The sequence below is a fragment of the Prionailurus bengalensis genome, chromosome A2 (genome assembly GCF_016509475.1).
Source record: "Prionailurus bengalensis isolate Pbe53 chromosome A2, Fcat_Pben_1.1_paternal_pri, whole genome shotgun sequence".
NCBI lineage: Eukaryota > Metazoa > Chordata > Mammalia > Carnivora > Felidae > Prionailurus > Prionailurus bengalensis.
The window spans coordinates 68,644,487-68,665,999 of NC_057348.1; the positions used below are offsets into that span (position 1 = coordinate 68,644,487).

The window sequence follows — 21,513 nt, forward strand, 5'->3', positions numbered from 1 at the left end:
AGAAATTATATGTGGAATGTCTGATGCCAAAATTCCAGCAAATCGTTTGAGCTGCTGACTTTTCTAAGTATAGAGGATTTCTTTTCCACAAGGCTGATATTTCCCCAATTCTGCTAACTAGAAGAGTCTTCATATTTTCTCTCCCTGTTACCACTGTGGCCTGTGAAATTCATCTAAATTAAAATATTTTTAAGAAGACTGCAAAACTGAGTGCTGCCTTTACCTCTGATGTTTCTATTAAAAGTAAATTTTTGTGGGGCACCTGGATGGTTCAGTTGGTTAAGCTTCCGACTTCGGCTCAGGTCATGATCTCGTGGTTTGTAGGTTTAAGCCCCATGTCGGGCTCTGTGCTGATAGCTCAGAGCTTGCAGCCTGCTTCGGATTCTGTGTCTCCCTCTCTCTCTGCCCCTCTACCCCCCAAAAAATAAATAAACATTTAAAAAAATTTAACTAAGTTTTTGCACAGTAATTAAATATCTAATGCAAACTTTTAGGAATAAAGGTGAAGTATCTTTCCAGATTCATTAATTTCGCCGGGACGCTAAAATGATTTTGCTACTATTAATGTTGGCATAATAGTAAGTAGAAAAGATTTCAAAATGAAATAGTGTTTACTTTATTGATCACGACATAGTCGATACTCAAAGAAAAACATAAAAATGTAGAAAAAGGAAAAAACCTTCTGAGTTCCACTATCCAAATATAACTATGTTTGAAAAGAGTGCATTTTATTTCTTTCTAGTCTTTTTCCTTACCGGTAAAGGGGTCTTGTTTTCACAGTTATCGTCAGCACCAGATACAATTTAGGTTATGATTTTAAATGAAATATTGCAATTTCAATCATAAAGATGACAATGGCAGTAACAATGACTACCAGTTGGGAAACATTTCCACGTAGGAGCCTCTTTGCACATACCACCTCTGATGCACCTAATCCTCTAATTTACTGAATGCTGTATTGACTTCGACATCCCCGTATAAAACGTCTACATGGATTTTGACGACTTCCCTAAATTCACAGTAGATGTAGACTGTTCCTAAAAGTGCCTTATCTATCCACAAAGGCAGCATTTCCAAGCTGGGAGCGCCCATAACAATTATTAGAGTACAGTCTCATTGTTAAGAAGAGGAAATGAGGACCAAAATAAATTATGTAATTTGCTCCAAGTTAAACAGTGAATTAGTTTCAGGGTCAACCACCGCCATCAGGCCCCTTGATCGCTCTCTAGCCCTTTCCACAACACCCACTGCCTGTCAATCATTTGTTGCCAAAATTAGTATCGACTGGAGGAGGCTCTCTGGAGCTCTCCCAGCCCCTCATACCTCTTTCTTAGCTCTTGGGCTGGGCCAGCTTTTTGGAAAGCTACCACAGAAAGAGTATATAAATACTACATTTCTTTTTTTTTTTTTTAATTTTTAGTGTTTATTTATTTTGAGAGAGAGCAAGCACAAGCAGGGGAGGGGCAGAGAGAGAGAAAATCCCAAGAAGTTTCCACACCTTGAACACAGAGTGATGTGGGGCTCGAACTTATGAACCGTGAGATCATGACCTGAGTGGAAATCAAGTCGAATGCTTAATGGACTGAGCCACCCAGGCTCCCCTGTAGTTATTACATTTCTATGGGGCGCCTGGGTGGCTCAGTCAGTCAGGCACCTAACTTCGGCTCAGGTCATGATCTCGCGGTTCGTGAGTTCGAGCCCCGCGTCAGGCTCTGTGCTGGGCTCAGGTCATGATCTCACGGTTCAAGCCCCTCATCAGGCTCTGTGCTGACAGCTCAGAGCCTGGAGCCTGCTTCAGATCCTGTGTCTCCCTCTCTCTCTCTGCCCCTTCCCCTCTCATGCTCTGTCTCTCTCTCAAAAATAAATTTAAAAAACATTAAGAAATTACTACATTTCTGTCTTGAATTCATAGACAGTTCCTGCAAACTCATAATTCTTGAGTCCTCTCAGGGGCTGAACTCTTCATTTACTGAGGAGGGAGACCTATTCTTCAATTCAACCACACAATTGAGAAAAGCATTTGAGTAGCAAGAATAAAATCTCAATATTGAATCTACCCTTTGTCCTCCTGTCTCTGCAGCTGGCTCTGACTTGGAGTTATCTGAAACAGGCCTGGTATTCTTGGAGGAAAGAAGATGATCTAGAAATAAGAAAAAATTATCCTGCAGGGAAGCTATGGTCGCAAAGAGAACACATTAATTTTTATTTCTTGCTAAGGATAGAAAGTCATTTTAGGATTTGCTTTCCTTTTCACTCACCTCCCCATCACCAAGCTTTCTTGTAGGAGGGGAAAATTAATTTTGGATGAATTTGGAAAAGCAGCTGCTATAAAAACACTCCTTCTATTCTCACTTCTATGTGCCTAGTCAAACTCAAGTTCAATATGTGGAGGGTATCTCTAGGCTTCTAAAACAACTCAGCCATGAACTTGACTCAGGAGGTAAGGCACTCCAGCCTTCCTCTTAGAGTATTTCCTCTTACTCTAAACACAGTTCTCTTCGACAAAGTTGTCTGTCCCAGGAATGCAAACATAGAGATTCTGATGAGGGGACATGTTAGCATGTGACAAAGGTGACACTGTCAGTGGAGAGACAGAAAACCACAAAATCAGAGAGGGAGCTAGTCTGTTTGCCCAGGGCCATCCCAGCTTTACAGTTAATCCTTTGCAAATCGGGACTCTGCACATATTCAACTGGTCACCTAATTTACAAAGAAGATGTGTTATAATTCCTTAGGATTACACAGCATCACCTCATTTGTGCAGAGATCAGTAACCCCAAACCCCGCTTGTCAGAACTCGGCCAAGAACACAGGAACAAAACGGTGCCCTGAAAAACGAGATGGACTGAAGCAAGGTTCAGGCTCTGAAGTTTAGGTACTTTGCTCATGGCAGAGGCCTCATCCAAAGCCAATTTCATTTTTATCGTTACGTATTTCTAACCAGCACGATTACAAGACTCCTCAGCCCACAATTACGTTAGAAATAGCAACTACTTAAAAGGTAGCTGTCTTGCTCAATTGACGGATGGTTAAGGAGAGATACTGAAAGTTAATAAATGCATAGCCACCTAGATGTGGATTCAGGTTAGAGGCTAATACACCCCAAACCACCTTAGTGCCTAGGGGACCGCCATCTGATCGGCCAGCCTATCAGTGAGTGTCAAGAATGATGAATGTCCGTGGTTCCTTCATGCCCTTCAGATGGCAGCTTGCACATGAAATGCTCAGAGAAACCTCTCCCGTGATCCTACTGGAAGCAGCCCTAACCCATTATTGTTTCTCAGCACCCTTTATGTTTTCTTCCCAGCACCTATCAAAACTTGTAATCATGTTATTTATAACCTTACTTTTTTTTTTCTTTTGGTCTACCTACTGCATGAGATATGAGCTCCATGTGGCAAAGAGCCACGGTCTCCCTGATTCATCACTGACTGACCAATTCCTGGCTCGGTCCTTGTCAAATGTAAGGTGCTTGATAAATAAATATTGGGTGAATAAAGAAATGTTACCAGAGGGCGCCTGGGTGGCTCAATCCATTGGGCGTCCGACTCTTGGTTTCGGCTCAGGTCCATGATCTCATGGTTTCATGAGTTCATGCCCCACGTGGGGCAGCATGAAACCTGCTTTGGATTCTCTCTCTCCCTCTTTCTCTGCCCACCCCCCACCTCCACTTGGGCTGTCCATCTCTCTCAAAATAAATAAATAAACTTAAAAAAAAAAGAAAGAAATGTTACCAGGGAAGCACCTACATTCCTTAATTACAATGTATCACTTTAGAAACATTTTTTTAAGGGGTGCTTGGGTGGCTCAGTTGGTTGGGTGACTGAGTTCAGCTCAGGTCATGATCTCACAGTTTGTAAGTTCGAGCCCAGTATTGGGCTCTGTGCTAACAGCTCAGAGACAGGAACCTGCTTCGGATTCTACCTCTCTACCCTTCCCCTGCTCACACTCTGTGTCTCTCAATAATAAATAAACGTTAAAAAAAATTTTTTTTTAAAGAAACATTTAAAAAAATTTTTTTTACATTTATTTATTTTTGAAAGACAGAGAGAGACAGAACACAAGTGGGGGAGGGGCAGAGGGAGAAGGAGACACAGAATCTGAAGCAGGCTCCAGGCTCTGAGCGTCAGCACAGAGCCGGGCTCCGGACTTGAACCCACAAGCTGTGAGATCATGACCTGAGCCGTAGTCGTATGCTTAACAGACTGAGCCACCCAGGTGCCCCAGAAACATTTTTTTTAACTGAGGAACGCTCCTCAGAAAGGTGGTTAAAGGATGTTATTTCCTGGAAGGACAGGAAGGTTGGGAAAAGATAACCACCATTTATTGAGCAACTGTGACGTATCAGGAATGTTAATCCTCACAATGACGCAGTAGAATAGGTGTGATTAGTCCTCATTTCACTGATGAGGAAACAAGTTAAGCAACTTTCCAGTTTTGTGACTTAGCGGGAAAGCCTGCATTCAAGTCCATTACTTAGATGGGTAAATCTTCAATATTCTCATGTACGAGATAACTCTTTTATTGTCTGAGATGCTGGATGGGCCCAAACCAAGAACTAGGGTCCAAAGAGACTAATTAGGAAGGGAGGAAGGGAGGAAGGGAGGGAGGAAGGGAGGAAGGGAGGAAGGGGAAAGTTCGTGTAGATTGTGGCTGAGTCAGGTCTGAGAGTCATGGCAGAGAGATGAAGCTCAAAGGCCAGACACGGAATTAGGAAAGGACAGAATCAAATGTCAGGGGTCCTGTGAAGACAGGATGAGTCACTCTTCAGCCCATTAAAATCTGGCTTCCTACCCCCAAACTTTCCCCAAACAGCTCTCATTAATGTCATCAATGACTTCGACATCAACAAATCCAATGGGTAATATTTATTCTCTATCCTGCATGGTGTCTCAGTAGCATTTGGCATTCTGACCATTTCCTCCTTTGTGAATCATTGTTTACCCCTGGCTTCCCTGCACCCTCCCTTCTGGTCTTCCTCTTACCTATTTGCCTCTCCATCTCAGTCTGATTTGCCGCTTCACTCTGCACTACCTGGGCAATAAATATCAGAGCTTCAAGGTCAAGGTGAGACCTCTTTCTCTTCTGTCTCCCCGTCTGTATACCTCATGTCTATAGGTAAACTCATCCATTCTCATGGCCCTCGATATTACTGACCAGCTGATGACTCTTTAAAATTTCGTTTCCCATCCTACACTATCCTTCTGAGCTCCAGACTTGATTTAGCAATTGCCTACCTGGCATTGCTCTTTGACTATTCCAAAGGCAGTTCAAATTTAACCTGTTCAAGTACACACTCACCCATTGCAATCTTGATTGTCTTTAATAGTCCTCATCTTAATAAATGAGCCCATCTACCACTTGAGCAAGGCAGGAACTTAGCATGATCTTTATCATCTCCTTCTCCCTCAGTCCTCACATATAAACCTACCAATTATCTTTTTTTTTTTTTCTGGAAGCACACTTAATTGGTCTCTCCACCTCCACCCTTGGTCTCTTATGATCCATTCTCTATGTTGTCACCAGAGATTTGGTTTTAAAACACAAATTTGACTACGTCATCCCACTATAACCATAGAATAAAACCCCAGTTTCTACATGGTCTATATATTCCTGAATGATCAGACTTCTGCCTTTATTTCTAGGCCCATCTCAATCTGTACTAATTCTCTACTTTTGGGTTCTCGCCACCAATGGCCTTCTTTCAGTTTGTAGAACATATCATGCTCCCTTTGGCCTTAAGGCTTTGGACATATTCTGTCCCTCTGCCTGAAACATGATCACTCCCTTCTATCACCCCGCATTTGGTCAATCCTTAGATCTCAACTCAAATGTTACTTTCTCAGGGTCCATGTACATTTTAGGCCCCATAACACACACACACACACACACACACACACACACACACACAGGATTAAGTTCCCCTAATACCCAACATACTTGTTCATAGGTCCCTATACATTGTATAATTTGATTGTCTCTCTCACTGAACTATAATCTTGGAGAAGGGGGGCATGGAGATTGCTCATCATTTTGTCCCAGAAAGAAACACAACATTTTGCACAAGGAGGATCTGTGAGTATTTGTCAAATGAAGGAAGGAAGGAAGAAGAAATGTAGTTCTGAGGGGCCTTTCAGGTATCAACAGCTTATATGTATCAGGCAGTGAGTAGGCAGGGCAGGTATACCTGGCTTAAAGTGAGAGAGATGTAGTGTTATCAGTAGAGAATATGTACCATTTATTTATAAGGCAAGAAACATCTCACTTCATCTTTAGATTTCTTTGATTTTACAAAGCTGAGCTGTTGCTAACAATTTTTTGTTGTGATTGTTGCTGTTTTGGTAAATTATATTTCCCCATTAACTTTTAATTCACTAATTGAGACACATTTCCATTATAGAAATTTATTTTTTTTAATGTTTATTTATTTTTGAGAGAGAGACAGAGATTGGGCAGGGGAGGGGCAGAGAGAGAGGGAGACACAGAATCCAAAGCGGGCTCCAGGCTGCAAGCAGTCAGTGCGGAGCCCGAGGCGGAGCTTGAAGTCACCACCTGTGAGATCATGACCTGAGCGAAAGTTGGATGCTTAACTGACTGAGCCACCCAGGTGGCCCATCCAACTTTTCTTTCAATGATGAAAGAGATTTCTTCAGGCCTGAAGACCATCGTCAGTGGATTCAGATTGCTTGGGTTGATACAGCATCTAGCGCTCTTCTGATAAGAGCCCCTTAAGTGCTACCTTAGCAGACCACTTTGACTCAGTCTATGTGGTTGGGGTGGGACTGACCCATCCCTGGCCCCAGGGGAGGGCGAGTGATCCATGTCTGATCAGGGTACCACTTCCCCTGGCCAAAATGACTGGCACACAGAAGGACACAGTTGTGCCAATGGAATTCAATTCTGGTTCTCTGAACTGAGCGGAAAAAAGAGAAACTCTCCTTCCTTCCTCTTTCCTTGGCTGAAAGAACAGAAGTTAGTGTGCCTTGCCTTTCTGCACTCTTGCCCCAACAAAGTGAAAAGGGAGGGTCACCCGGGTGGCTCAGTGGGTTAAGTGTCTGACTTTGGCTCAGGTCATGATCTCATGGTTCATGGGTTTGAGTCCCACATTGGGCTCTGTGCCGCCAGGGACGAGCCTGCTTGGGATTCTCGCTCTTTCCTCTCTCGGCCCCTTCCCCACTCACACTTTTTCTCTCTCTCTCTCTCTCAAAATAGATAAGTAAACTTAAAAAAAATACCCTCCTCTTATTAAAAAAAAAAAAAGAAAAAAGAAAAAGAAAATGGAGCTAATACACAGAAAAGCATAAGTGGGGGATTGGTAAGATGATGTCAATGGGCATAATTTGGTGGTCAGTGCATCATAGGGGCCGGGGTGAAAACTTTTTCTGTAAAGGGTCAGCCAGTAAATAAGCTAGGTTTTGTGGGCCAGTTGTGACTACTGCCCTCATAGCACAAAAACAGTGATAGGTGATATGTAAACTAATGAGCGAGGCTATGTTCCAAAACTTTTATTTACGGATACTGAAATTTGAATTTCACATAATTTGTATGTGCCCTGAAATGTTATCCTTCTTTTGATTTTTTTCCAACCACGTAAAAAGTGTAAAAACCAATCGTAGCTTAATAACGGGCCATCAGCCAGATTGGCTTACAGACTACTTGCCTTTTCGGTAGAGGGCCTGTAAATTCTCTTCCTTGCCTTAAATCAATCAGAGTGTGGGGGTTCTTTGTGTTTTGTTTTTTTGTTTTTTGTTTTTTTGTTATTTGCAAATGGAAGAGTCCTGACCTTATCCCACACCTGGGATTTAGTTTCTCTTCCTTCTTAGCCTAAACAGCCAAGAGGTCTGGACAACTCATAGAAATGAATACATAAGACACTCTTTTCACACCTGCTAAGGTGGGCAAAAATGTTTGACAATATCTCAGCTGGTAAGCTGTACGAAAGCTGGGACTTCCTGAGGCGTCGCTTCAACATCCACAGGAAAAATTCATTAACAAAAATAACAATGCAGTTTGTTATACATTTACTAACCTAAAAAGAATTACTAACTTAAGAGCCTGAAATTTGACAAGAACTTATTCAGAACAGCGTATTTGTGTTTGACCCTTTCCAGATTGATCTCCCTTGACTCAAAAATACTGTATTAGATGTTAGTATTAATAGTTTTGCCATTGTCTCAGGTGGAATTTATCACCCAAACCAGAGTATACTGCTGACAGTGTTTTTAACAGTACCCTCAATCATTTATTCCTAATTAAAGTTGTCTCTGTCAATCTGCATATATTTTTCTTGCCGCCCATTACCTGTTTATTCGTCATTAAGTTGGTTCTTGGTATTTTAAAAACCTATTGTTTAATTTAAAGCAAAGTGCAACAAAGAGAAACGAACAAATAATTATAATAAATTGATCTCTATGCTAATAATTGACTCAATATACTCTACAAGCTTGAGATACAAGCTTAAAATTACTGTTTTTTTTTCTTTTTTACCAAATATTTTTACCTGTTTATTTATTTATTTATTTATTTATTTTTTAAAATATAATTTGTCAAGTTGGCTAAGAAGGAATTGATTTTCTTGCCCTAATGTGCATCCTAACATTGACACTAATTACTCAGCCATGCAAACTAATGATGAAAGGAAATGCAAATCTGTATGGAAACGCTAACAGAGCCTTCACTTTCAAAAAATATCCACTAATGACACGATGCCCTTTGTTCTTCCACCGTAACAAAATCACTACTTACACGTTTGCACGTTATCTCCCAGGAAGATAATTTTTACACTTCACATTGTTGTCACCATTGCATCCAAATTTCTGCATGTGTTTTTATTGTAACTTTCCATTGAAATTTGGCATTGCTTCGTGTTTCTACACTGTCTTCATAGTGACCATTTTATTGGCAACGTGACATTATAAAATATTACGTTTCCTTTATATATATATTAAGCAGAAAGATTGTATTTCCCTGATGTTTTAGAAAATGCTTCTTGGGGTCTCTGAATCCATCTAGAGTCTCTGAGGACCATTAAAGAGTTCCTTTACCATTTCCCTCTTGGATATTAAGCAGCTCCTTCTTGATTTAGTAACTGTCTATTCTCTCCTGTCCAGATCATGCAGGTTGTACATCTACTTTATGGGTATACCAAAAACAAAAGTAGTAATTCCATTACAAGTCCTATAGACAACATAGATTTCTTACCTTTTTTACTTTTTTTTTTTTTTTTAGAGAAAGAACATGCATGAATGGGGAAGGAGGGCAGAGGAAGGGAGAGAGAGAATCTTAAGCCTACTCAGGGCGCCTGGGTGGCGCAGTCGGTTAAGCCTCCGACTTCAGCCAGGTCACAATCTCGAGGTCCGTGAGTTCGAGCCCCGCGTCAGGCTCTGGGCTGATGGCTCAGAGCCTGGAGCCTGTTTCCGATTCTGTGTTCTGTGTCTCCCTCTCTCTCTGCCCCTCCCCCGTTCATGCTCTGTCTCTCTCTGTCCCAAAAATAAATAAATGTTGAAAAAAAATTTTTTTTAAAAATGAATGAACATAAAAAAATTTTTTTTTTAAGATTTTATTTTATTTTTTCTGTTTTTTATTATTCAAGTTAGTTAACCTGCAGTGTAGTCTTGGCTTCAGGGGTAGAATCCAGTGATTCATCTCTTACATATGACACCCAGTGCTCATTCCGAAAAGTGCCCTCCTATTTAACCCTCCCCCCTCCACCCACCTTTCCTCCCTTCTAGAAACAGTGTTTGGTCTCTATATTTAAGAGTCTCTTATGATTTGCCTCCCTCTTTGTTTTTATCTTATTTTTCCTTCCCTTCCCCTATGTTCATCTGTTTTGTTTCTCAAATTCCACACCGGAGTGAAATCTTATGATGTCTTTCTCTGACTGACTTATTTTGCTTTGCATAACGCCCTCTAGTTTCATCCACGTTGTTGCAAATGGCAAGATTTCAGTCTTTCTCATCGCTGAGTAGTATTCCACTGTATATATGTACCACATCTTCTTTATCCATTTGTCAGCTGATGGACATTTGGGCTCTTTCCATAATTTGGCTATTGGTAATAGTGCTGCTATAAACATTGGGGTGCACGTTTTAAAGATTTTATTTTGAAGTAATTTCTACACCCACATCGGGCATGTGAACTGACAATTCCGAGATCAAGAGTGACATGCTCCACCTACTGGGTCACCCAGGCACCCTCAAAATGTCCCCTATCTTAGTTGTGGTGGTGATTTCACAGGTGCACTCACTGAATTTTATACCTTTAGCAGATACAGTTCCTTATAAGTAAACTATACCTCGGTCAAGTTGATAATTTTTTTTAATAGGCAAAAGATTTAAAACAGACACTTCACAAATGGCCAATAAGTACATGAAAGATCTCAATACCATGAGACAATAGAGAAATGCAAATTTACACCATATAAAGCCACTTAATGCCTGCATTTTACTGCATGTAAATTATACCTTAATTTTTAAAGTGCAGCTCTTAAAAAGAGAATTAAAATAAATTTTCTTTTCATTTTAAATTTTTTTTCTTTTTTTTCAACGTTTTTTTATTTATTTTTGAGACAGAGAGAGACAGAGCATGAACGGGGGAGGGGCAGAGAGAGAGGGAGACACAGAATCGGAAACAGGCTCCAGGCTCCGAGCCATCCGCCCAGAGCCTGACGCGGGGCTCGAACTCACGGACTGCGAGATCGTGACCTGGCTGAAGTCGGACGCTTAACCGACTGCGCCACACAGGCGCCCCTAAATTTTCTTTTCAAATCAGAAACAGAACACTCAGAGATTTCACTTGCAAATGTGTGAAATCAGTACTCCAGGTTATTCCTTCAGCATTCTTTGGAAACACTCTAAATGTTCTTCAATAAGGAACAGGAAAATAATTTATAGTACATACAGCAAAGGAAGTACTCTACTATGGCAAAAAGAATGAGGAACTGTATTCCACTGATGTATCTGCAGGTTCTGATGGAGCTGATTAACTTTTCCCCTTTGAAACCTGTTCTCCACTTGCTTCCAAAACAGTAGATCAGGCCACTCCTCTCCCTGGTTTTTCCTCCTTAGGTCCAGGGTCTCTTTCACATTAGAGGCCCCGGGGCTCAGGACTCAGTCACCTGTCCTTGTCACGAATATTGTCTTCTAATCCCTTTATGACCTCATTCAACCTCAAGACTTTGAGTAGTATCTGTATATTGATGGTCCCAATTTTTGTCTCTTGCCTGGACCTCTCTCCTAAAGCCCAAACTCGTAGCTCCAACTCCTTACCCGATATCTCCATTTGAAAATCTAAAAGGATCTCACACATAGCAAGTTCAAAACCAGATTCTTAGATTTCGCCCTTCCAAACCCCTCCCCCCACTCTGTTTTCCATCTCAGTGAAGACCACCATCCTCCACTTGCTGACCAGGAACTTCAGGTCATGCTTGGCTCCTGTCTTCCCCTCCTGCCCCAGATTCAACTCATCAATAATTTGTATCAGCTCTTGTATCTACATACAACCAGAATCTAACCACATCTCATCACCTCCACAGCACCAAGCCAGGCCCACATCTCACCTGGATTATTACAAAAGCTTCTTCCCTGCCTTCATTCTATTCTGGACTCAGCCACAAAAGAGATCCAGTCAAGACCTAAGTCAATCATGTATCTCACTTCTCTGTTCAAAGGCTTCCAATTTTATCCCTTTCTATTTTTTAGGAAAAGCTGAAAACGTTACTATGCCCTACCAAGGCCCTGTGGTCCCCCTGCCCCTCTGACCTTAGCCCCTGTCTCTCCCACTCCCTACCCCAAACTCCATTCCAGCCACGCGGGCCCGCTTGCTGTCCCCTGTATAAACAAAGCCTCCTCCTCCCAGACCCCTGCTGGACTCACTGACTCTCCTCCATGAATTCACATGCTCCCCTTCTCACTGAGGCCCTCCACCCCATCTCATTTAAATTCATTGATCTTTATGCTGCTTCCTTACTTTGTTGTTCTGCACAGCCCTTATCCTATAATATTATGTGTACTGGCAGTCTTTTGCCGGTTAGAATATGTGCTGGGCACTGTTCTCACAATTCGGCAATGCAAGAGTAAGCACTGCTCGGTACACAGAAGTCTCTCAACCAAGTGCATGTGCGCAAGTGTGATGACTGAGGAGTTTACTACACATTTAACTGGAACTTACGGAAGGCCATCTTCCACTCACTCTTCTCCTTAACCCCAAACAAGATGCGCAGAGGTCTGTTCTCCATAGCTCTGTGTGTCCCACAGTCGGTATAAGAGGTGATAAACCAAGGAGCTGTCTCAGGAGGCGACCGGAAGAACATCCCGCTGCTGCTGGAGAAAAAGAACTGGTGATTTATGTGTATCAACCGCCTTGGAGAGGGCACAGCATCCTGGAGCTTGTCCTAGATTGTCTGGTCATAGTAGAACCCTAATTCCTTGGCCTTGGAGTCAGGTAACATTCGAGGCAGAATCCTGGAACCAGGGAAGGGGGCCCTGCATTTTCCAGAAGATGGTCTCTTTCTGTCTTCTGTACCCTAGAGGGCAGCCTTAGGTTCAGGGGAGGGTACATGACCATTGAAGATTTGTCCGTGAAGCTGTCTGATGCCACAGGATTTATCTTAATCTTTATCTAGAATGTGGGGTCATTAGATCTTCCAGGAATAGGTAAAGGTGTCACACTCCAGTAGAAACACAGCCAGCCGACCTACCCAAGGGCTGGCGGTACAGGAACTATAGGGATCAGGTGACAGGGAGACATGAGAGCTTCTCCGCTCCCCAGTTGTCATCTTCTCTCCTCCAGATGTGGCTACTCTTCTTTGAAGTTCTAGCCTGTCACATAAGTCAGTTTAGAGGGGCTGTAGAGTTGGGGTGCGCAGGTTACCCCCTGGCACTCCCCTGAAGACTTCCTGAGGACTCTCCAAAGGGTTGGGTGTGTTCAGTCACTTTCTGGGAGAGGAGTTAAACTTGGTGGCCAGGGAGGAAACTGGTGTCTCCCACCTAGTGCACTTACTCAGCACAGCTGGGTGAGGGGAGAAGGGCCAGGACTAGGGTGGGGGGAGGGGGCACTGAGGAAAGGCTGGGCCCTATGCCAAGAGCAGGCTGACCAGGAGAACCCTGGCTCCGTCTAGGGTAAACTGAGAGCAAAACAACCCTGTAAGGGAGGAGAGGCATCTCAGGGCTTGTCTGAGGCGCTACACACAGTGGGATATGCCCTCCGTGGTGGAGGGCCAGGACCCGTAAGGTGGGGCTGGGAGCTCAAGCCACTGCTTTTTTCTCTGGTTCCCCGAGGCCCCAGGTGTCCCCTGGTCCACTCAATGCTGCCAGCTGAAAAAGAAACCGCCCCAGCCAGTTGCCCTGGAGACATCTGGGCCCTCCCTCTTCTGCAGGTGCCGGGCAAGAGGCACTGCAGGAAATCGAACTAACAATTCCAAAAAGAAACTTGAGAAACCTTCCAATCTCAGAAGAGGAGTTGGGGGTGTGGGGGAGGAACGGATATCCCCATTCCTCATCTTGCTGAAATCAAGCTAAGACCCCCATTCTCCCAGGCTGGTCCGGCTTCCAATCTCTCATTTAAAAGTGAAAGGTTTACAAAGAGACAAAAAGTCTTTGTGGGGGAGGGGGGGGACAAAAGTAGTAAAAGGAAGGAATTACGAAGTATCCCAAGGTGTGGCTGGGATGTGGGGCCTGCTGGCCACAGGTCTCGGGTGAAGCTCTACAGGGCCAAAAATCCCACGAAAATCCCGCCCGGGGGCAGGAGGCCCTGGGCTTTCCCCGGGGGACTGCCTCTAGTCTTTGTGGAAGCCCTCAGGGCACCGCCAGCCTCCTCCTACGCGCGCTGCACTTGGCCTCAAAATCCCTCCGGCTGGAACGCAGCTAACTTCACCTTCACAGCTGCTCTGAGATCCCGATATCGGTCTGGAACCCGAGACTGCTCCCCACCCCCACCCCCCAGGAAGGGAAGCGGGATTGAAAGCCACCTTTGAAGCCAGGCAATCGGGGAGCTTTTGTGCTGAGGCTCCAGCCGGGCTCCGAAAGTGCCAGTCGAAGGAGCCTGCGTGGTCCCCGTTAGCGCGTCCATCCGCAGGCGGCTGGAGCACCGACGGGGGGGGGGGGGACGGGGGGGCGGGGGGGGCGGCCCTTTTCGGGACATTCATTGCCCCTTTTTCCCTTGCAGCTGCTGCACCAAATAGCAGTTCTTTTGAAGGCCAGGAACAAGGCTGGTCCTCAAAGTTCATAATTAGAAATCTCAGGGAGAAATCACTGTTGCTAAGTTATGCCATGGGGAAGGGGGTTTCTTTTTTTGTAATCAAAAAAAAAAAAAAAACAAACAAACAGAACAAAACGAAAAACAACACTAATTCTATGTTTAGATTGTTCATATGACCATAAAGACCAACTGACGGATAAATCTAATGGAGTGCACTTCACGGCAGGGGGCTCAGAGCAGAGCCAGTGAACTGTCTTTGTTTACTGCTGTCTGCAAATACAGAAAGCTTAGAAAATCTCCAGGGAAATGAAAGAATGTTATATATGCAAACCATAGTTCCAAGAACACATGTACATGGTAGGTTTTGTCAACTGCCCTGTGCTAGGTGCCTACATTATTTCAAGTCATAACAAACCTGTGGGGCAAATATTTATGACAATTTACAGAGAAAAAAAAAACTAAGGCTTTGGAGAGATTGAAAAAAATAAAGCATGCTCAAAGTCACATTTAGTTTATGGCAATTTTTACATCATATGGTTATTCCATATCCCTCCCAAGTTAAATATATATATATTTTATATATATAAATATTATATATATTTATATATTTAATATATATTTATATATATTTGTGTGTATACAATATATACAGAATAGTAATATGTATATATTATAGAGACATATATATGAATGTATAGCAAACAAAAATAATTTAATATAAAGTATACATAAAATCTACAAATATTTAATTAGGGGTTGAATACTTCTTTTATAAATTATATTAGTGTATGAGGGAGTAAAAAACAACCTGAAAATTCTGATAGCCTGATAAAGGGATCATTGCCTGGCACGTTTCATGCCCATCATGTAGATGTGACCTATGTGTCCCCCGCAGAAGGATCTACTCTCTGCCATCAATTCCACTCCAGGCCCAGGTTGAGGAGGAAGCCACTCTCTGGAGCATTACCGGCCAACAAGATAGAGGGAGAGGTGTCAAAGGAACACCTGTGACAGAAGGGGTGCCCGGCTTCTGAGAGCTTCTGCCCAGAAGTGACGTGTTTCCCTACATTACCATATCACGCAGCTGACTTCCAGGGGACCAGAAAGTACCACTCTCCCTTGGGGGTTGGGGTAGCCAGATCCTGAGGGACACACTCTACATTTTTTCCCCATTGGCTACCATGGATTGTTCTCAGGCTAGGTTACTTGCCCAAGAAGGAAAGGCAGCGGGCACTTGCCCAATTAGCTCACCAGGTAACAAAACTAAATGGCACATTGTCAGAACAACTCACTAATCTCCAATGACATAGTAATTTCCCTAAATTTCAATGCAAGCATTGAGAATTCATTTTTATAGTGGAATAGCAAAACATCCTATTTTTTTTTTTTTTGGTGGTGGCATTTAGAAATCAGTGAAATTGATGATTAAGGTAGAAAGGTTCTTTTTCTTACATACACACACATCTGGTTCGTCTAGGTGACCATTTACAGGCTGCTTATAATTTCTATGAGAGCAGGAACTGGTACCCGACCTCTGAGTAGGGTACTTCAGACTCACTGAGCAGACAGTAAATGCCATTTTCTCCAACTGTGAATTTTAATAAAATAGCTAACAACCCTGAGAACTCCTTTGTGTTTTATTTTACTACTGAAATATTATTAGTCCTTCCCCTCCTTGAAACAATTCATTTGGACAAGGTGCTCACCCTGTCATCTGCAAAATGGCAGGGCCCTCTCTCTGATGTCCCTGCCCAATCTGAGCCTTGACTCAGGCTTTCTTGTGGCTCAGTTCTACAGATTAACAACTGCAATAATTTCTAATTTTCCATTGAATTGCAGAAATAGAAGAGCAATTAACTTGGATTTCTCCAGCTCTGTTGATCATTTTTAATCTACAACATCCTACTCCTTACAGACCCTACAGACCCTGCCATCATCTAGAAATGCCACTTTGAAGGGTACCTGGCTGGCTCAGTGGGTACAGCATGTGACTCTTGATCTCGGGGTCGTGAGTTCAAGCCTCATGCTGGGTGTAGAGATTACTTAAAAAAATAAAATCTTAAAGAAAAATTAAAATGCCACTTTGAATCTAACTTCTGGAGACCCCCTCAAAAGCGATTTTTTTTCCTTCTTTAGTACAGATCAATCCTTCATTCATTTCCTCTATATTCCGTATGAAGGAAAATAAAGTGACACAATTCTCTCACTTTGTGAAGTGCCCTGAATTCCTGTTTAGAAGAAGCTAAGCTTGACAATAGGTCTTTGTCTCTTTCTTACAAGAGAAGAGACACAATTATATTAATTAAAATAAAAATTAAATATAAATAAATGAAAATAATAAATACAAATAAATTAAAATAACAATATTAACTTATAAATAGCTAAAATACCTCAAAATGTCTCCTTAGTTGTTTCCTTATGAAGCACATATTCTATCATGCATTACAGTTTATTATAGACAGATAAGCTGGGCAAAACTTGCTGATTTGCAATAATATTTTGTCCACACAGCCTTCTAAGCCCTTACCTCCTACCCCCGATTTTCTCCAACATTAGCACAGGTCAGCTCACAGTACATGGTCACTGTACATACAACCATCCATTGAGAAGGTCCTTCTTTCTTTATCCTACAGTAGGACTCTATTTGTCTCCAATAATTTTTAATTGACATATATATTACATACATATATATGCCTATAGAATGTCAACCATGATAATGGTATAAGCATCAGCTGCGATAAACATTTGCGTTTTTTGGAAAAAAAATAGAAATATGCTAATGTTTGAAATATGCTAATTTAAAGTGAGGTCTATCTTGATATGCTATGTATTATGACTCGGACCGAAATCTATCCACAAATGCATAGGCATACTCATGAGGTGAGCGAGGATGAGCCGGAGAGAGAAGGGAAGGTAAGGAAAACCAGAGATGAGAACCATACCTAATGCATCATTGGCATTAGCATCCTTTAACTGGGAAGGACACAGCTGTAAACTTGAATGTCTGCAGTAGCCATGAAGATCCATGGACTGATGAATCCAGCTGGTGTCATTGTGAGCTAGAGACTTGATGTCCTTTCTGAAGGGGGCAGCTATGACCCAGCACATTGCCATCTCGCTTGAAAGAAGACACAGTTGGCCAGCACTTCCCGGTTTTCAGGAGGAACATAAAATCTGGGGCACCTGGGCGGCTCAGTCTATTAAACATCGGACTTTGGCTCAGGTCATGATCTCGAGGTTCCCCACGTCAGGCTCTGTGCCGATGGCTCAGAGCCTGAAGCCACTTCAGATTCTGTGTTTCTCTCTCTCTCTCTCTTTGACCCTCCACCACTCACTCTCTCTCTCTCAAAAATAAAAAACATTAAAAAAAGAAACACAAAATCCATATTTTAAATATGAAATGTCCTGATTTTTAAATGTTGCTGTTAATTCGATTAAAATAACTATTGAATGGGCCACAGAAGCCACATCCTGAACTTGGTCTTCAGGCCACTAGCTATAACCCTGAGGCTAATGCTTTCACTTATAACTATCCCTGAGAGAAGCAGTAATACCTTGGACAAAATTATTTAATCTCACTTTGGAACTGTTAACATGGGCAAAACATTGTGCAGTGTCCAGAAGCTTCCTACAAGATCCTTTGCAAAGTAATTAACAAACATCTCAACAATGCTAGAAACTAGCATTCAGAAATGTGATCCTGCTTTTCAAGCATTACGTAACCCTCAACCCTAGAGATAATGAAGAATACTAATGACATATAATGCTAATAAGAATACTAATGACAAATGAATGCTTCAGCAGTTTTGTGCTAGCCATATTATCCCCAAAAAAGCAGCAGCTTCTTCCCTACTCTCTGCCAGAGATGGCTCTCAACTCAGAGTCAAATGCAAATAACTTGACTCAAAGGGAGAGAATAAATGGCTGAGGAAAGGAAGAATGTCTGTAACTAGGAACTACCCCCCCCCACCCCCACCCCCTCAGCAGCAGGCCTACTGAGGTCACTGACCCTCACCTTACAGAAATAGGTACTGTTCACAGTACAAAATTGCAAAGGTATAAAAGGACAGTTGAAAAATAGGCCTCCTTCCAACCCCTGACCCCCAGCTAACAAATCTTCCTCCCCAGAGGCAACCCTGTTACTGAATTCTTGCATCTTCTTAAAATAAATCTTCAGAAGAGCTGTTGAATGGATGAACATTGGAAACGTATTTTAGAAATACATGCTCTTTTGGAATTTTAGGATTGGAAGGGACCTGGTTCAGTCCTTAACTCACAGCCTCCCTTAGCACTGCTCATACATACCAAGCTTTCTAAGGATAAGAAACCATTCCATTCAGAGGCGGCTCATTCCACTTTTCAATTGCTCTAGTAGTTTATAAAGACTATCTTTAAAAATTTTGAAATCTGCCAATCAGGTGTTTTTCGTCACCAATCCTTGCTTTGCCTTAAAAGGCCAGAGAAAACAGGTGGTCAAAGACCTTTTGCCTCAGGTTTGCCCGAGAAGGAACTTAAAGTATTTGAGGCCCTCCTTTCTCTATTCTGTCAAATAATTTGTTTCTCTTCCCTTTCCACAGGGTGTGTGGTTGCAGAGGACCCACCACCACGTTCCTTCTAGAAAAGATTAAGCTCTTACTTAAAATACTCAGGAAGTTCTTCTAAGAGGAAGACTGCTCGTAAGAGGAAGAAAAGAGTTTCCGATTTGTAGCTGGCCAAGAGAACGGACAGCCTGTGTCGTGAAAATTGGTAGACCATATGAGACTTAATGTGGTAAGTACTGGGGTCTCAGTACATACTTGCCAAGATGGTATGCACGGATGCTTTATCCAGAAATTTTTTGGTCAAGCAGCAATTTTGGTTGTAACTTCTCTAAAAACTTGCCAAGATATCCTGAAACACAATTTAGGGTCCTGATGTCTCCATTTGAAATGTCGTAATTGAATGATGGAGGACACAGCCTGGATCTGGATTCAAGGCTGGCTTCATGACTAGCAAATCTTACTTTGGGACTTTTGGGGAAAATTATTTATTTAACTTCTCCAAGCCAGTGTCATCTTGCTGTAAAAGGCAAACACCGTATAACCTAACTAATGGGTAATCAGATGAGCTCATTTCTGATCAGTACTTAGCACGGAGTTGGGGTTGCCTCTGCTATTCGTATGGTGGTGGTGGTGGTGGTGTGGGGCCCAAGACATGCCCCAGGAGCACTCTCTGCAGAGACTGAGTGCCTGGGAACCCTTTACGCAAGGCCCAGTCTGGGCGAAGCTGTATTCTCTTGAGAGGATGTCATTTCTGCCAGCTTGGCCATATGGTTTTTCACTTCACAAATAACACATTATCAGGACACTCCACGTACCTGCCAAAGAGCACAAAATCATCTGGAACGTCACCCCTTCCATCACAAACTCAGGGCAGAAACTGAAACTTGAGACAGGTGCCCCAGGAGGATGTGAAGGTTACCCCTTCCTCCCCAGTCCTCTCCATTCCTTGGGATCAACCCAATATCAGATTGTGTGCCTGAAGTGTCCCACTGCCTCCTTGAGTAATTGTTTTCATAAAGCTTTGCTTCCTGAGATGCCATCATATATCAAAGGTCATTGGAACAAAATAGCTCTAGAAAGCTTAGTACTATTACAAAAAGGTGGCTACTAAGAATTCTGAAGTCTTTGTACATTGTCTTCTTTTGAGGAGTCCCTGGAAGAAATTGCTATGCGGTCTTAAAAATTAGTTGAAGCTTCAATTGATTAGTGTTTTAACTTATGGACAATATGATTTGTGCCACCCATCATATTTCCTTGACAGACGCCTTAGAGTCAAATCCGTGGCCTTGTTAAGTAAACGCACCGAACTTTGCTGTGTGCAAATCTTCTGTAAGACGCCATTCCAGCTTCATTCCAGGTTCCCCTGTGGTGTTTCTGGTTTGCTCTCCTCCAGTTTGGGATGCTTCTGTAGCTGTGTTTCTTTGCAAAGTGCTTTCAGTCCTTGTTTGGAACATGTGGAGGGAACTAAAACATGGCCTGCAGAATCTTCATAGCCTTCCCCATCCAGGGGCTGAGTGAGTTCAGAAGGCTCAGTGGTTGTCCTGATTTGTTAAAACAAAGGAACAAATGAGAATGACTCTAAATTCAGGTGAAAAATATATATAGGTTCTATGGATGGTGAGGGGCCCTGTGCCCTGGACCCCTCCTCCAGCGACAGGAAGTTTCTGAGCTTTAACTCCACTTACTTTAGGTTAGTAATTCCTACTTACACAGTGGGGAGGCCAGAGCTGAATCAGATCCGAATGTCACTAGTGAATCTTGTGTGGAGAGGAGGGAATCCAGTTGTAGAGTGGGGCCTGCAGGTATCTGTCAGGTCTAGGAAGGAGACTGTACTCTGAAAAAGAAATGTCGCTCAAGTTTCTGCTGCCAGAGAACGTCTGATTTCTTCTGGCCAAACCCTTAGTGAATTTCCCCGTCGTTCCTCCTGCTTGAGAGGCCTGGTTGTGGCAGAGAGGTGTGTCTCCACTAGCGTTTGTGTTGTCTTCATTAGAAGCCCTGTTGTTTGCGAAATAATTTACCAAGCACATTTGCTTTTCAGGTCCCCGTGGCTGGTTGATACGAAATGCTGTGGACTCTGTCGGTACTCATGCATTCATTCAACTAATATTTTCCAAGGCCCGTCTCTGAGCCAGGAGTTGGGTGCCCTCATTCCAGCCGATTTCTAGGTTGCTCGACGGGATGTGAAAGGTCCTCAGACTTGAGAGTTCCCATGTCAGCAGCCTGGCACTCCCGCCACGCAGGCGCAGCGTGGCCAGGCCAGCCTCTGACCCCCACTAGGGTCCCGGGGTGCTGTGGAGGAGTTGGGGGCCAGAATAAAGGGATGGTTTTCCATTCCTGCCGTTACCCGGTCTTGGGCCTAAGGCTCGACCAGTTTGCCCCGGAGCTGGTACAAGTTTGCTCCGCAGGTTGGAGGGACGAAAGGCGGAAATGGGAACCCTGGTACAAATTTGGCTCCACGGAGGCTGGGTCACTGAGTAACTGCTCGAGTCCGCGAGCTCCGGGTCCTGAGGGACAGCGCAGGGAACGTCCTGAGGGCACCCGCTCGGCTCCAGGACATCGCCTCCTGCCGCCACCCCAGCCCTGCCCCGAGCGCTTGGACCCCACGCGGGCCACCGCTGTCCGCCACCTCTAGTCGCCGCCCGCCCGAGGTCCAAACTGCCGGTTCTTCCTCCCTTCTCCGCGCTTTCTGCTCCTCCTCTGCTCCTCCCGATCCCTCCTCCTCCGCCTGGTCCCTCCTCCTTCCAGCCCAGCCTCCCCGGCCCCCGCCCCCGCGAGC

The 21,513-nt window shown here is 43.4% G+C and overlaps 1 long non-coding RNA gene across 1 annotated transcript; it reads right to left on the reverse strand.

Annotated features, from left to right (window-relative positions):
• Positions 1 to 17,751: 17,751 nt before the first annotated feature.
• Positions 17,752 to 21,487, reverse strand: LOC122487678. The gene is made up of 2 exons (XR_006298436.1): positions 20,447 to 21,487; positions 17,752 to 20,278 (listed from the first exon to the last, which is right to left on the reverse strand). It is a non-coding gene; the product is annotated as an uncharacterized LOC122487678 (long non-coding RNA).
• Between the last annotated feature and the right edge of the window lie 26 nt (positions 21,488 to 21,513).